This window comes from Mytilus californianus, unplaced genomic scaffold, assembly GCF_021869535.1.
Source record: "Mytilus californianus isolate M0D057914Y unplaced genomic scaffold, xbMytCali1.0.p SCAF_24, whole genome shotgun sequence".
In the NCBI taxonomy this organism is placed as follows: domain Eukaryota; kingdom Metazoa; phylum Mollusca; class Bivalvia; order Mytilida; family Mytilidae; genus Mytilus; species Mytilus californianus.
Window position 1 is genome coordinate 3962777 of NW_026262673.1, and position 12925 is coordinate 3975701.

A 12925-nucleotide genomic window follows, 5' to 3' on the forward strand; every position below is an offset into this window, starting at 1 on the left:
TATATATCATCACATCTTTCAAAACCACATATAAATTGTTTAAGACAATTTTTCGAAATACAGACATTCTCTTTACGGATGTGTAGGTTGTAAATAAAATCTTTACAAATTTAAAATTGTATTGTGTCGTTCACCCCGGTAGTCTTACATGTACATTTTAAATACAAATAATTCAGATATATACATCGTTTATTTGTTCTCATCCTGAACATGTATAATATATTTGCCAATGTACGATATACAACCAACAGATAAACCAATTAATTATTTTATTCATACCAAACTATATCACATTTTTTAAGTTTATCAATGTGTTTATTTCTTAATTTGATGACAGTTTTTTTTTTTTTTGGTTTAAATTGATGTTAATCGAGTACAAATAACATATGGTCTAACACCATACAGACTGATATGACTGTGTTCCAATAACTGTGTATCCTACATCAAGTTAAATTTCCATTGAAAACAAAATTACGGAAAGATTATGATTAATTTTGAAAATGTAACTTGGATCATCTAGGCTGTTGTATTTGAATAATGTGGTTCGAATATTATGTTTTTCGCATTTTTAAAACATTTGAACATTCAATTGTTCTATATAATTCAATATGGAAAATCAAAAAAAAATTCCGAGTAAGAAGCAATGTCATGAATGTACATGCTCTTTATCTTTTATATATAATTCACACTCTTATGAGAAGGATGGTATCCAGAAAAATGTTATCAGGCGTTTTCATCTAGATAAAAAATTCTTACTTAATCAAATGTATTGAATTCGCCGTTTGGAATTAATTTTATCATGCATGAAAATATTCTGCTTGTTTGTGATAGAGATAACGGAAATCTTTTTTTTTTACGTGATAAAGAAACTTGAATAAATGAGCTTAAATTATTTCATTCGAATTCGGATGTGTTTTTGCATTGAGTCATTCTAAATGGATTTTATTTGTTTGTGTGCTATCTACCAAATACAAATTCAATTTAACCAATTATGATTCATTTTACAAAATTACTACCTTGCTTTCTTATAAGTTATTCCGTATTCCGATTTTATTTAAGTATATTTTTATGTGTATGCGTTATATTATCACCGCTTAAATTGTATGTACGACAACAAAACAATTATGTTTATGAAATGGTAGAGACATTTTGCTTAGACCCAAAAATTGTTGTTCTTTCTTTACTTCTATTTGACGGTTAGGTTGTGATGGTTGGTGAAAACTCACAATATATTTTAGAGCAGCTTTTGGAAACCGACAAAAGTAGTTTTATGTACATACTATTAACTTGACTCGTTTAGAACTTTTTTATGTGTTGTATGCTTCTTGTGAACATATAATGATCGCATTTTATCCCGTCGGGGTTTGATTTTTGCAATAAAGATTATTAGTTCAATTTTAATCATATGTATGTCCTCTATTTTATTCTGTCCTCGAAATAAAAAGATTCTATACGGATGTTTAGCAAATAGAACAACTTTAAAATTTTCATGTATCACTTCCATTCTCCAGTTTATAGCCTAAATAAGATCAACAACAACCCCACCCCACCTCCAGTCCGTTCCAGTAGACTTTAATATACGTATTACATCAATTTCTTATTCGTATGGTCCTTAATATGAAGAAGAGTTTTGCCACTGTACAATTAATATTTATCACTGGACGTTATTGAACCAACCATTAATATTTCACGTCCTAACGAAAATGTAGGTCAGGGCAAGAAAGCCCAAGGGGTATACATCAATGACACCACACGCAAACGAAATGAAAGATGTGAAAATATACGTCAATGAGAAAGTACCCTAACGGCACTAATTATATTAAAAAAATCTACGTCATTATGCATTTCTCCAAGGACATGTGTGAATGAGACAGTAACCAAACGACACAAAGAAACAAAAAAGGTGTGTCATATTCGCCAAGGACACAGTACTCAAACGAAAAAAAAAGAAGATGCGGAAAAAACGTCAATGAGACTTACGACTCATATAATGAAAAAAAGGTATGGCATAAGAGATGCAACCTTAACGACACAAGTACTAAAGAAAGATGTGGTGTCCGTTTGGCTGTGAGAGATGTATCAAGTACGCAGCCACGTCCAGACAGAATGAAGACGTTAAATCCGATGCCTCGTGTAGAGAGAGTGCAACGCTCTTTGAACGTTAAGAACCCTTGCAACAACTCTTTGAGGGGTTCGTAGGTGGCCTTTTGCAATGCTAAATTTCTGTCCCTCTTCAATATACCCTCATTTTCCCGCGGTATTCGAAATTGTCCCGACCTTCATCCCGGACAGCCTCTATTGTAATACCTACCTATTGAAGTTATTGTTAACTTCTCGTTTTGAACAAGCATGACATATTTGCCATTGGGCATTAAGCAACAAACAATCAATCGGGACTACCAGTAAAAAACGATACTCTAATATTGAATAATTAATGAACGAAACAAGTCTTTGTTTTTAATTTTACAATGTCTGGTGTAATAATTTAAGTTTCTGAAACAAAGAAAGAAAACTAGAAAGCCGGACAATTATGCCTTTTGTATATATTATGAAAAATATTTCCATTTAACGCGATGGTAATTTGCTAATCAACTTTGAATCATAGATCTGATAAATAACTGACATCGTTTTGTCACTGAATGACACCCAAAAGGGTGACTAAGGAATATGAATATGGTCACTACAGGTTTTCTTCCATTAGGCTGTACTACTCTTGCCAAATTGGGTGTCCGCTTGGTTGTGGTGGATGTACAAGTACGCAGCCACGTCCGGTCGGAATGGGGACGTTAATTCATATACCTCTTGAAAAAAGAGTGCTACACACACTACGATAAGAACCGTTGAAACAACTCTTTGATAGGACCGTAGGCGGCCTGTTGCATTGCGAAATGTCTGTCCCATATCCCCTCATTTTTCACTGGCAGTGTAAATTTTCCCGACTCTCATCCCGGACAACCTCTATTAAAGGACCTACCTTTTGAATTTACTGTTAATTTGTTCTCTTCCTGAATATACATGAAATATATGCCACTGGACGTTTAGCGATCAATAATCAATCATATCACTGTGTGTCAAGTTGTTCATATGATTATTATAAAATTTTACGTTAATATTACTGAAAAAAAAAGAAATTACGGGAATGTGAATTTCTTTTTACTGATTGCAATCAATGGGGTTGGCATCTATGAAGTCGGGATATATTGACTGCCACTGGAAAATGAGGGTGAATAGGGACAGAAATTTTGTCTTGCAACAAGCCACCTACGGACCGCTCAAAGAAATGTTGCAAGGGTTCTTAACGTGCAGAGAGCATACTGCTCTCTCGACATGAGGCATCATATTTAACGTCCCCATTCTGACCGGACGTGGCTGCGTACTTGTCATCCCGCACAGCTAAACGACGCCCCACTGTGGCAAGGTATTTTTCTGCCGGTCAGAAGAAACATGTACTGTCCATATTTCTATTCCCCACTTCCCCAAGGGTGACTGGGGAATAGAAGTATGGTCACCTTTGGTCTTCCTCCGACTGGCAGTAAAACCCTCGTCAAAGTGGGGCGTCCGTTTGGCTGTGCGGGATGTACAAATTTGCAGCCACGTCCGGTCAGAATGGGGACGTTAAATCCGATGCCTCGTGTAAAGAGAGTGCCACGCTCTTTGAAGGTTAAAAACCAACCTCTATTACAGAACCTACCTATTGTATTTATTGTTAATTTGTTCTCGTCCTGAATATGCATGAAATATTTGCCACTGGACGTTAAGCAACCAACAATCAATCAATCAATCAATCTATTCCCCACTCTTCCACCGAATATATATATAAGTATGTCTGATCCAGTGATAACTCTACGACAGATTTTATCCATCGGATCACCAGTGATGGTGATACAAGGCTGAAAACACATTCTGTATATGTAATTCGTCTACATAACAGCTCAACAATAATAGATCTGTAAATATATATATACGTCAATGAATCAAAACTCAAACGACACAAATAACTGAAACAAAGTGTAGAATGTTATTCAGTGAAACTACTCCAACGACGAAAAAAAAAAGGACATATACGTCAATGAGACCGGACTCCAACGACACAAATAACAAATTAAATGTGTCAAATATGTCGAAGAAACTACTCTAGCGACATTACTAAAAAAATATATGTGACATAGACGTTAACGAGACAGTATCCGGCGAAACAAATTATAGAAATATGTCGCATAAACCCTAATGACATAATACTCCAACATCGCAAATAATAAAAAAAACTTGTGTCATTTTCGTCAATAAAAAAGTATCTGTACATTAAAAATAGTGGAACAAGTTGTACTTCAACAAGACAGAATCATCACAAAGCAAAACAGTGAATAAGACAAGAGAAGCAAATATTGCATATACGCTAGAGAAAGATTGATTGATTGATTGTTGGTTGCTTAACGTCCAGTGGCAAATATTTCATGCATATTCAGGACGAGAACAAATTAACAATGAATACAATACGTAGGTTCTGTAATAGGGGCTTTCGGGATTACGGTCGGAGAAATTTAGACTGCCACGGGAAAAGAGGGTATATTGGATAGGGACAGAAATTTAGCCTTACTACAGGTCACCTACGGACCCCTCAAAGAGTTGTTTCAAGGGTTCTTAACGTGCAAAGAGCGTGGCACTCTCTTTACACGAGTCATCGGATTTAACGACCCCATTCTGACCGGACGTGGCTGCAAATTTGTACATCCCGCACAGCCACATTGTGCCAAAATCCGATGTTTCGTGTAAAGAGAGTGCCACGCTCTCAGCACGTTAAGAACACTTGCAACAACTCTTTGAGGGGTCTGTAGGTGGCCTGTTGCAAGGCTAAATTTCTGTCCCTATCCAATTTACCATCATTTTTCAGTGGTAGTCTAAATTTCCCGACCTTCATCCCGGCTGGCCTCTATTACAGGACCTACCTATTGTATGTATTGTTAATTTGTTCCTGTCCTGAACATGCATAAAATATTTGCCACTGGACGTTAAGCAACCAACCAACAATCAATCAATCATTACATTGTGACATATACGTCAATGAAGGAATATTTTTACAAAGCAAATAGTGAAAAATGTGTCATGAATAAATAAAGCAGTTTCCTAACATCGCGAATAGTGGGAAATATGGCTTATGAATAAACGAGGCAGTACCCTTACAACGTAAAAAGTAAAAAAGGTGGCGTATGAATAAATAAAGCAGTATCCTAACAACGCGAATAGTGGAAATTGTAGCTTATGAATAAATAAGGCAGTATCCTTACAACGTAAATAGTTTAAAAGGTGGCTTATGAATAAATATGGCAATATCCTTACAACGTAAATAGTGAAAAAGGTGGCGTATGAATAAATAAGGCAGTATCCTTACAACGTAAAAAGTGAAAAAGGTGGCTTGTGAATAAATAAGGCAGTATCCTTACAACGTACATAGTGAAAAAGGTGGCTAATGAATAAATTGGGCAATATTCTTATAACGTAAATAGAATAGTGAAAAATGTGACTTATGAATAAGTAAGGTTGTATCCTTACAACGTTGGGGGGCGCTAGAGAAAGAGTACCCCAACCACAAAAATAATAAAAAGAGGTTGCATATACGCAGTAAGACGGAACTCCAATGAAACAAATAATTTGAAAAAAAAATTGTGTCACATACGTTAATGAGACAGTAAACCAACGACACTAATAATAAAAAGCTGTGGCATTTTCGCCAACGTGAAAGTACACTAACGACGCAAGTAGTTAAATAATGTGGCATTAACGAAAATCAGACATAACTCCAACAACAGTAAAATTGTGTGGCATATACTTCTATAAGACTCAAACAACACAAATAATAAAAACAATGTTGTGGCATATAGGTGTTTAATAAATATGTTCATATCCGTCGAGGATACAGTAAAGTAGGACAAAAATAATAATCGAAGATGTGGCATATTTGACAAGGAAACAGAACTCCAACGAAACACATAATGAAAAAATGTGTCATACAACGTCCATGATAAAACAAAAGATGTGGCATCTACGTCAATGAGAGAGTACCCTTACACAGAAAATTGTGAAAAAGTCTTATGTGTCATCGAGGCAGTATCATAACAACGCAAATAATGTAAACGGCATATTCCTCAGAAAGACAGAACCCTTACGACGCGAATACAAAAGAGATGTGACATTTACGTCAGGGAAACCATACCAAAACTACAAATATCTTAAAAGAGCGCATTTGTCATATACGTCAATAACACAATACACTGACGACATCAATAATAAAACAAACAATATATAGATTAGACCGTTGGTTTTCCTGCTTGAATTGTTTTACACAAGTAATGTAATGAATAGAAGTATGGTCACTATAGGTCTTCTTCCGACCGGCAGTAAAGCCCTTGCCAAATTGGGCGTCCGTTCGGCTGTACGGGATGTATCAAATACGCAGCCACGTCCGGTCAGAATGGGGACGTTAAATCCGATGTTTCGTGTAAAGAGAGTGCCACGCTCTCAGCACGTTAAGAACACTTGCAACAACTCTTTGAGGGGTCTGTAGGTGGCCTGTTGCAAGGCTAAATTTCTGTCCCTATCCAATTTACCATCATTTTTCAGTGGTAGTCTAAATTTCCCGACCTTCATCCCGGCTGGCCTCTATTACAGGACCTACCTATTGTATGTATTGTTAATTTGTTCCTGTCCTGAACATGCATAAAATATTTGCCACTGGACGTTAAGCAACCAACCAACAATCAATCAATCATTACATTGTGACATATACGTCAATGAAGGAATATTTTTACAAAGCAAATAGTGAAAAATGTGTCATGAATAAATAAAGCAGTTTCCTAACATCGCGAATAGTGGGAAATATGGCTTATGAATAAACGAGGCAGTACCCTTACAACGTAAAAAGTAAAAAAGGTGGCGTATGAATAAATAAAGCAGTATCCTAACAACGCGAATAGTGGAAATTGTAGCTTATGAATAAATAAGGCAGTATCCTTACAACGTAAATAGTTTAAAAGGTGGCTTATGAATAAATATGGCAATATCCTTACAACGTAAATAGTGAAAAAGGTGGCGTATGAATAAATAAGGCAGTATCCTTACAACGTAAAAAGTGAAAAAGGTGGCTTGTGAATAAATAAGGCAGTATCCTTACAACGTACATAGTGAAAAAGGTGGCTAATGAATAAATTGGGCAATATTCTTATAACGTAAATAGAATAGTGAAAAATGTGACTTATGAATAAGTAAGGTTGTATCCTTACAACGTAAAAAGTGAAAAAATATCGCTTATGAATAAATAAGACTATCCATACAACGTAAATAGTGAAAAATGTGGTTATGAATAAATAAGGCAGTATCCTTAAAACGTTAAAAGGGAAAAAAGGTGGCTTATGAATAAATAAGGCAGTATCCTTACAACATTTAGAGTGAAAAAGGTGGCTTAAGAATAAATAAGGCAGTATCCCTACAACGTAAATAATGAAAAAGGTGGTATATACGTCATTAAGACAACAACCAACAACAAAATTAATAACAAATAAATCTTGCATATAGCCAATAAAACAGTACCCCTAAGACACAAATAATACAAAAGATGCAACAAATACAACAACAACAAAAGATATAGCATTCACGCAGTAATGATAAATGTTGACAACTATTGTTATATATTTAAATCGATTGTTGAATATTGAAGTCAATTATTAAATGTTGAAAATTGAATGTTCGATGTTGACATCGAATATTGAACATTCAACAGAAACGCTTAAAGCCAAATATTTGAAAGCCGAGCACTATAAGTACCGAAACAGTTGAAGAGCAAAATGCTTAAAAAACGAAAGTTGAAAAATTCAATGCCGCTGATTTGGTGTGTATGGAGTTTACCTGTGTTTTAAGTCGCAAATTTTGTGTTTACTGATATGTATAGCTGTTTTATGTCTTAACCTTACAATGACCTGTTTACAAAGATAATGTCTCGTCCGTAAGAATCAACAACTGTGATAAAGAATGATGTATTAATGGGGTTGGACATTAATTTTCAAATACTTCTGAAGTTTATCATATAATAAATATCTACATTACAGAAAATATTACTTCAAATGCATAAGTTGGCTAGATTAAGGGGTATGGAGCTTCACATTTAATAAAGACTCTAGTCTATTGTGAAATGCCGTATGAAGATCTATTTATATTTTTTTAAAGTCGGATAGCCGTCTATAAAATTTACGCATATTCTTTATCTCTTGCAGTATTCATCAGCCAAATAACAGTATCGTTATACAAATAAGAAGATTTAGTATGATTGCCAATGATACAACTATCCACCAGAGACCAAATGACGTAGAAGTTAGCAGCTGCAGGTCACCGTGCAGCCTTCTACAATGAGGAAAACCCATACCACATAACAAGCTATATACTTATATAAGTACCAATTTTACTGCACTAGATGTGCATTTCGACAATGAATGTCTTTAGGTTATGTTCGAGGCTAAAATATTTGAAAATTCAAAACCTAATAAAAATGTTAAAGAACTGATCAAACCAATAAACCAACATTAAACTTTACTTTGTTGAAAATACACTTAACGCCCATATTATAAGTTATATGGTTTGTTACTGACCCCCTACGGATCCATAAAGGGTGAGTAAAATCCATAGGGGTTAAGGCCGAAGTGAACCTCATAACGAATTTATCGCAAACAGGAGTTTTCCTGTCAAGTTTTGTGTAAACATAACCAATGAAATACAATAACATTAGTACATGACGTCACCATTGACGTCATGAACTAATGAAATCTACTTATCCGTATGATCCATCGGGGTCACCACGTGACGCTGTAAAGCCAATTATAACGTCACTAGTTTACCGAGGAGCGATAAGGTCAAATGGCTTACAAAGATACATTATGATATATAACAAACAATGAAAATAAACAATGCATACACATCTTACAGCAATCACGTTTTTCTTTGTATATATATATAGAGAGAGTTAATCTAATATTTTCAAGGACTCCCTGCCCTCAGTCTTAGTGACTATTTTTTCAAAAAGAGCCTAATTTGTTTGTATCCAGTTTTTGTTTGTTTCAGGATTTAGAATGTATTTTAATTTATCTATATGGTTTATTTAAAACAAACCCGGACAAGTAATTAAAGCTGTATTCATGAAGGAAATACATTCTTTAAGATCGTCAAATATAGATTCCACCACTGCAACAAGTGTGTTGCGATATTTCTCCACTCGAGACAATTAAATTTTAATATTTAAAGCGCGAGGCTTGTCGAGCTTTTTAAATAATTAAAATTTAACTGTTGAGAGTGGAGAAATGTTGTAATACACGAGTTATAGTGTTGGAATCTGTTTCTCTAATGATGTTTATCCTTCTTTTTCAAAGATTTGCAGACAGTTGTGTTCTTGATATGTGACGTCATCATGCATGGTCGCCTTTTTTCATGACGTAACAATAGGAAAATTCAGAAGAAACCAAGAAAATTTGACGTCACAATTAAATTTCGACCAATCATTTGCCGAGAACAGATATTTCACTAGTGAGGAGAAATATTTTTCTCACACCGATCAAGATATGTGAAAATTATATATATTTTTTCTATGTTCATGTGCAATACCTCATACTCTAGTTGTATTCAAACTTTTATACCATTCCATGAAATCACCAATTTACGTACCAGTGACCTTAAAAGATTTCAAAACGCATACGATAAACAGTGGACGTTTAACAAACATAAACACGACGGGTGCCACATGTGGATCAGGATCTGCTTACCCTTCCGGAGCACATGAGATCAGCCCGGTTGTTGGTTGGGTTCGTGTTATTCAGACTTTAGAACTCTTTTTTGTGTGTTGTGTACTTTTTGTCCTTTTTGTCAGGAAATTGGCAGTTGTTATCAAATAGTTCGTTTCTATATATGTTGACGTTTGTTTTTGTTGCACTTCAGTGTTCCTGTTGTTCCTTTGTTTCCCTCTTATAGTTGATGTGTTTCCCTCGGTTTTAATTTGTAACCCGCATTTGTTTTCCCTCGGTTGATTTATGACTTTTGAACACCGGTATACTACTGTTGCCTTTATTAGACAGGTTGTTTTTGAGTTTGAATATCCCTTTTGTACTTTTCGCATTATCTCATTTATACTCTTTTATTCTATTTTTTTAAATAATTTCAATATATGCATTAGGCGGGGTTATCTTGTTTCTCTCAGCGCAGCTTTTAATTTTTAATTGTTCTTGTTTGTTTTTACTATAGAATTTTAGTTATGCGTTGACGGCCCATGGTTGATAGCTTCTTTTTATCTCACGTTTTTCACTTTTTTGGATCTTGTCACATTATATAGATAAGTTTTCATGTTATCTTGAAGACTGTTGATATAAAAATAAGGAGATGTGGAATGGTTGCCAGAGACCAAATGACACATAAGTCTCAGCAACTATAGGTCATCGTTCGACCTTCACTAGTGAGCAAAACCCAAACCGCATATAAAAAACATATAAAAGGTCCGGACATGGCAAATGTCAAAAAATTATAACAAGTAAACTAACGGCCTGATTGATCTACACAACAATAAACAAAGAAAATATTATGATTTACAGCAACAACCGACAATCATTGAATTACAAGCTCCTGACCTAGGATAGGCATTAGTTTTTTTTTCGTTTGAATTGTTTTACATTTGTCATTTCGGGACCATTAATGGCTGACTATACGGTATGGAATTGTTGAAGGCCGTACGGTGACCTTAATTTGTTATTTTCTGTGTCAGTTTGTCTCTTGTGGAGAGTTGTCTCATTGGCAATCATACCACATCATCTTTTTTTATACATACATAAATTGGTAGGGATAAACATTTTTGCGGGCTCTCAAACATCGTCTTTTCTTGGGCAGTGGTGTAACAACTACATAAGAGTTTTATACATCAGATCGACCCAAGCACACCCATAAAAAACCTGAAAATAACCCTTACAACTGTTATCTGTTGGGTTGCGACCTTATTGGCGTATGTAACCCAGATTTATTTAGCAAGCGAAAATTTAGAAAATATACAAATAATAAAGTAACACTCAAAGAAAGGACAAAATGCATTTAATTGGTTCGTTTTGCTCGGTTAGTAATGAACCTTTCAAAGTTTGTTGAATGCTGCTGTTTTCTCTTTCATATTTTTTTCATCGCTATAATACAAGTACACAAAAGCAATAAAAATACACGAAAAGATACACCGCAACGTATATTGAAAAAAAAATCTATAATGTACACGGCATTAGATGTTCATAAAATGAAATTGTCATACCCCAGTAAACAATCCAACGTTGACATTACGTTGTGACAACGTAATACTATCGTTGTGACAACGTAGTAAAATTACGTTGGTACAACGTAATTTTGTGGACTCCAAGGCACGTGCTGACAACCATCCACACAACGTAATTTGTGACGTAATTTATTACCATCATAAGACGTTGTGACAACGTCGCAACACAACTGTAAATGTCCCTTGTCCTCATTTGATTGATAGGAGCAATATGATTCCATTGAAGAAGTAAACAGGGTCTATATTTTATTCTTTTGACCTGTTTCAAGTTGTAAATTTGTCTATGTAGGAAAGATGGACACAATGTCGATATGTACTCTATTTCCAAACTGCCAGCTGTGTATAATATACATGTAGTCACAAGGTTTTTTTTACCTTTTTGCCAGGTTTCAATGTCAAATGTATAAATATCTCGTTTTCCCAAAAACTTTGCATTATGTTTTACATCAAACCTGTAGTTTTGTCCAATTCATGTTTCACACAGTTGTTTAAGGTTAAAGTCTTAGTTTTTAACTTTTGCAATACTGAAATACAAGATTTACACATTTCCATTTAACAAAAGCAACTTTTCTTTAAAAAGTTTAAGACATAATACTATTGGAAAAAAGGAGATTTTGTATGATGGCCAATGAGACAACCCTCTATCCTAAAATCAAATATTGATGATGTTGGCAATTATAGGTAACTGTGCAGCCTTCAACATGACATCTTGGTACATGCTGCAACTTCTTAATGTTTAGGGTTTCAGTGTTCTAGAATATAGATTTCACTATGATGGTGGAAATTCTAGAATATAGATTTCACTTTGACGAAGGAAAACATTTTTTAATGAATTATTCAGAAATACAACAAAGTGAAACTACCACATATACCTTAATATATACTGTAGATTCATTCAGCTGCATTCACTACACAATGACAAGCTAGGAAAAAAGTTTGGAAAAAGGCCCAATAGTTGACTGTCTAATTTACAAATATATATTCTACACAACTTATACACACTTCTAAAAATATCCCAAATGAAGAAAATACCTGAAATTCAATCAAACTAACTATTGCTTTTTTTCCATTGACCAACTAGAGATAGACCTATCCAAAAGTTAAGACTTCTTTTTTCTTAGCTACATGAACCAATAAAAAAATAATATGTTTCTGAATTTTTTTTATTTTTATTCCAAATTTTAGTCTTGTGTTGGTTGTGTACATGTCATTCCAAATTTTGGTTGTATGCCCTCTGATCAGCTGGCCTTTGTTGGTTTCAGGTCTCTGAAAAAAAATAATCATAAATTATAAATTACAAAAATAAAAGTTGATCCCAACTTATGAATTACAGCAGTTCTTAAAAAATATCCTGTGTGTAAACATAATCAATATTTTTCTATTGCTGGTCGTATAATAAATCTTGCAGATCCATAATTATGTTGTGTTGTTACTGAGATGTTTGTATCTTTGCCAATTATACACATTTTGATAATGTTTGTTAGAAATTTTAACATAATTTCAACAGTATATAATAATTTATAACTTTTTAACTACATGTATCAAACCCAACCAGATCAAAGTAGTTCTTGTGCATAGCTTTATCAATAA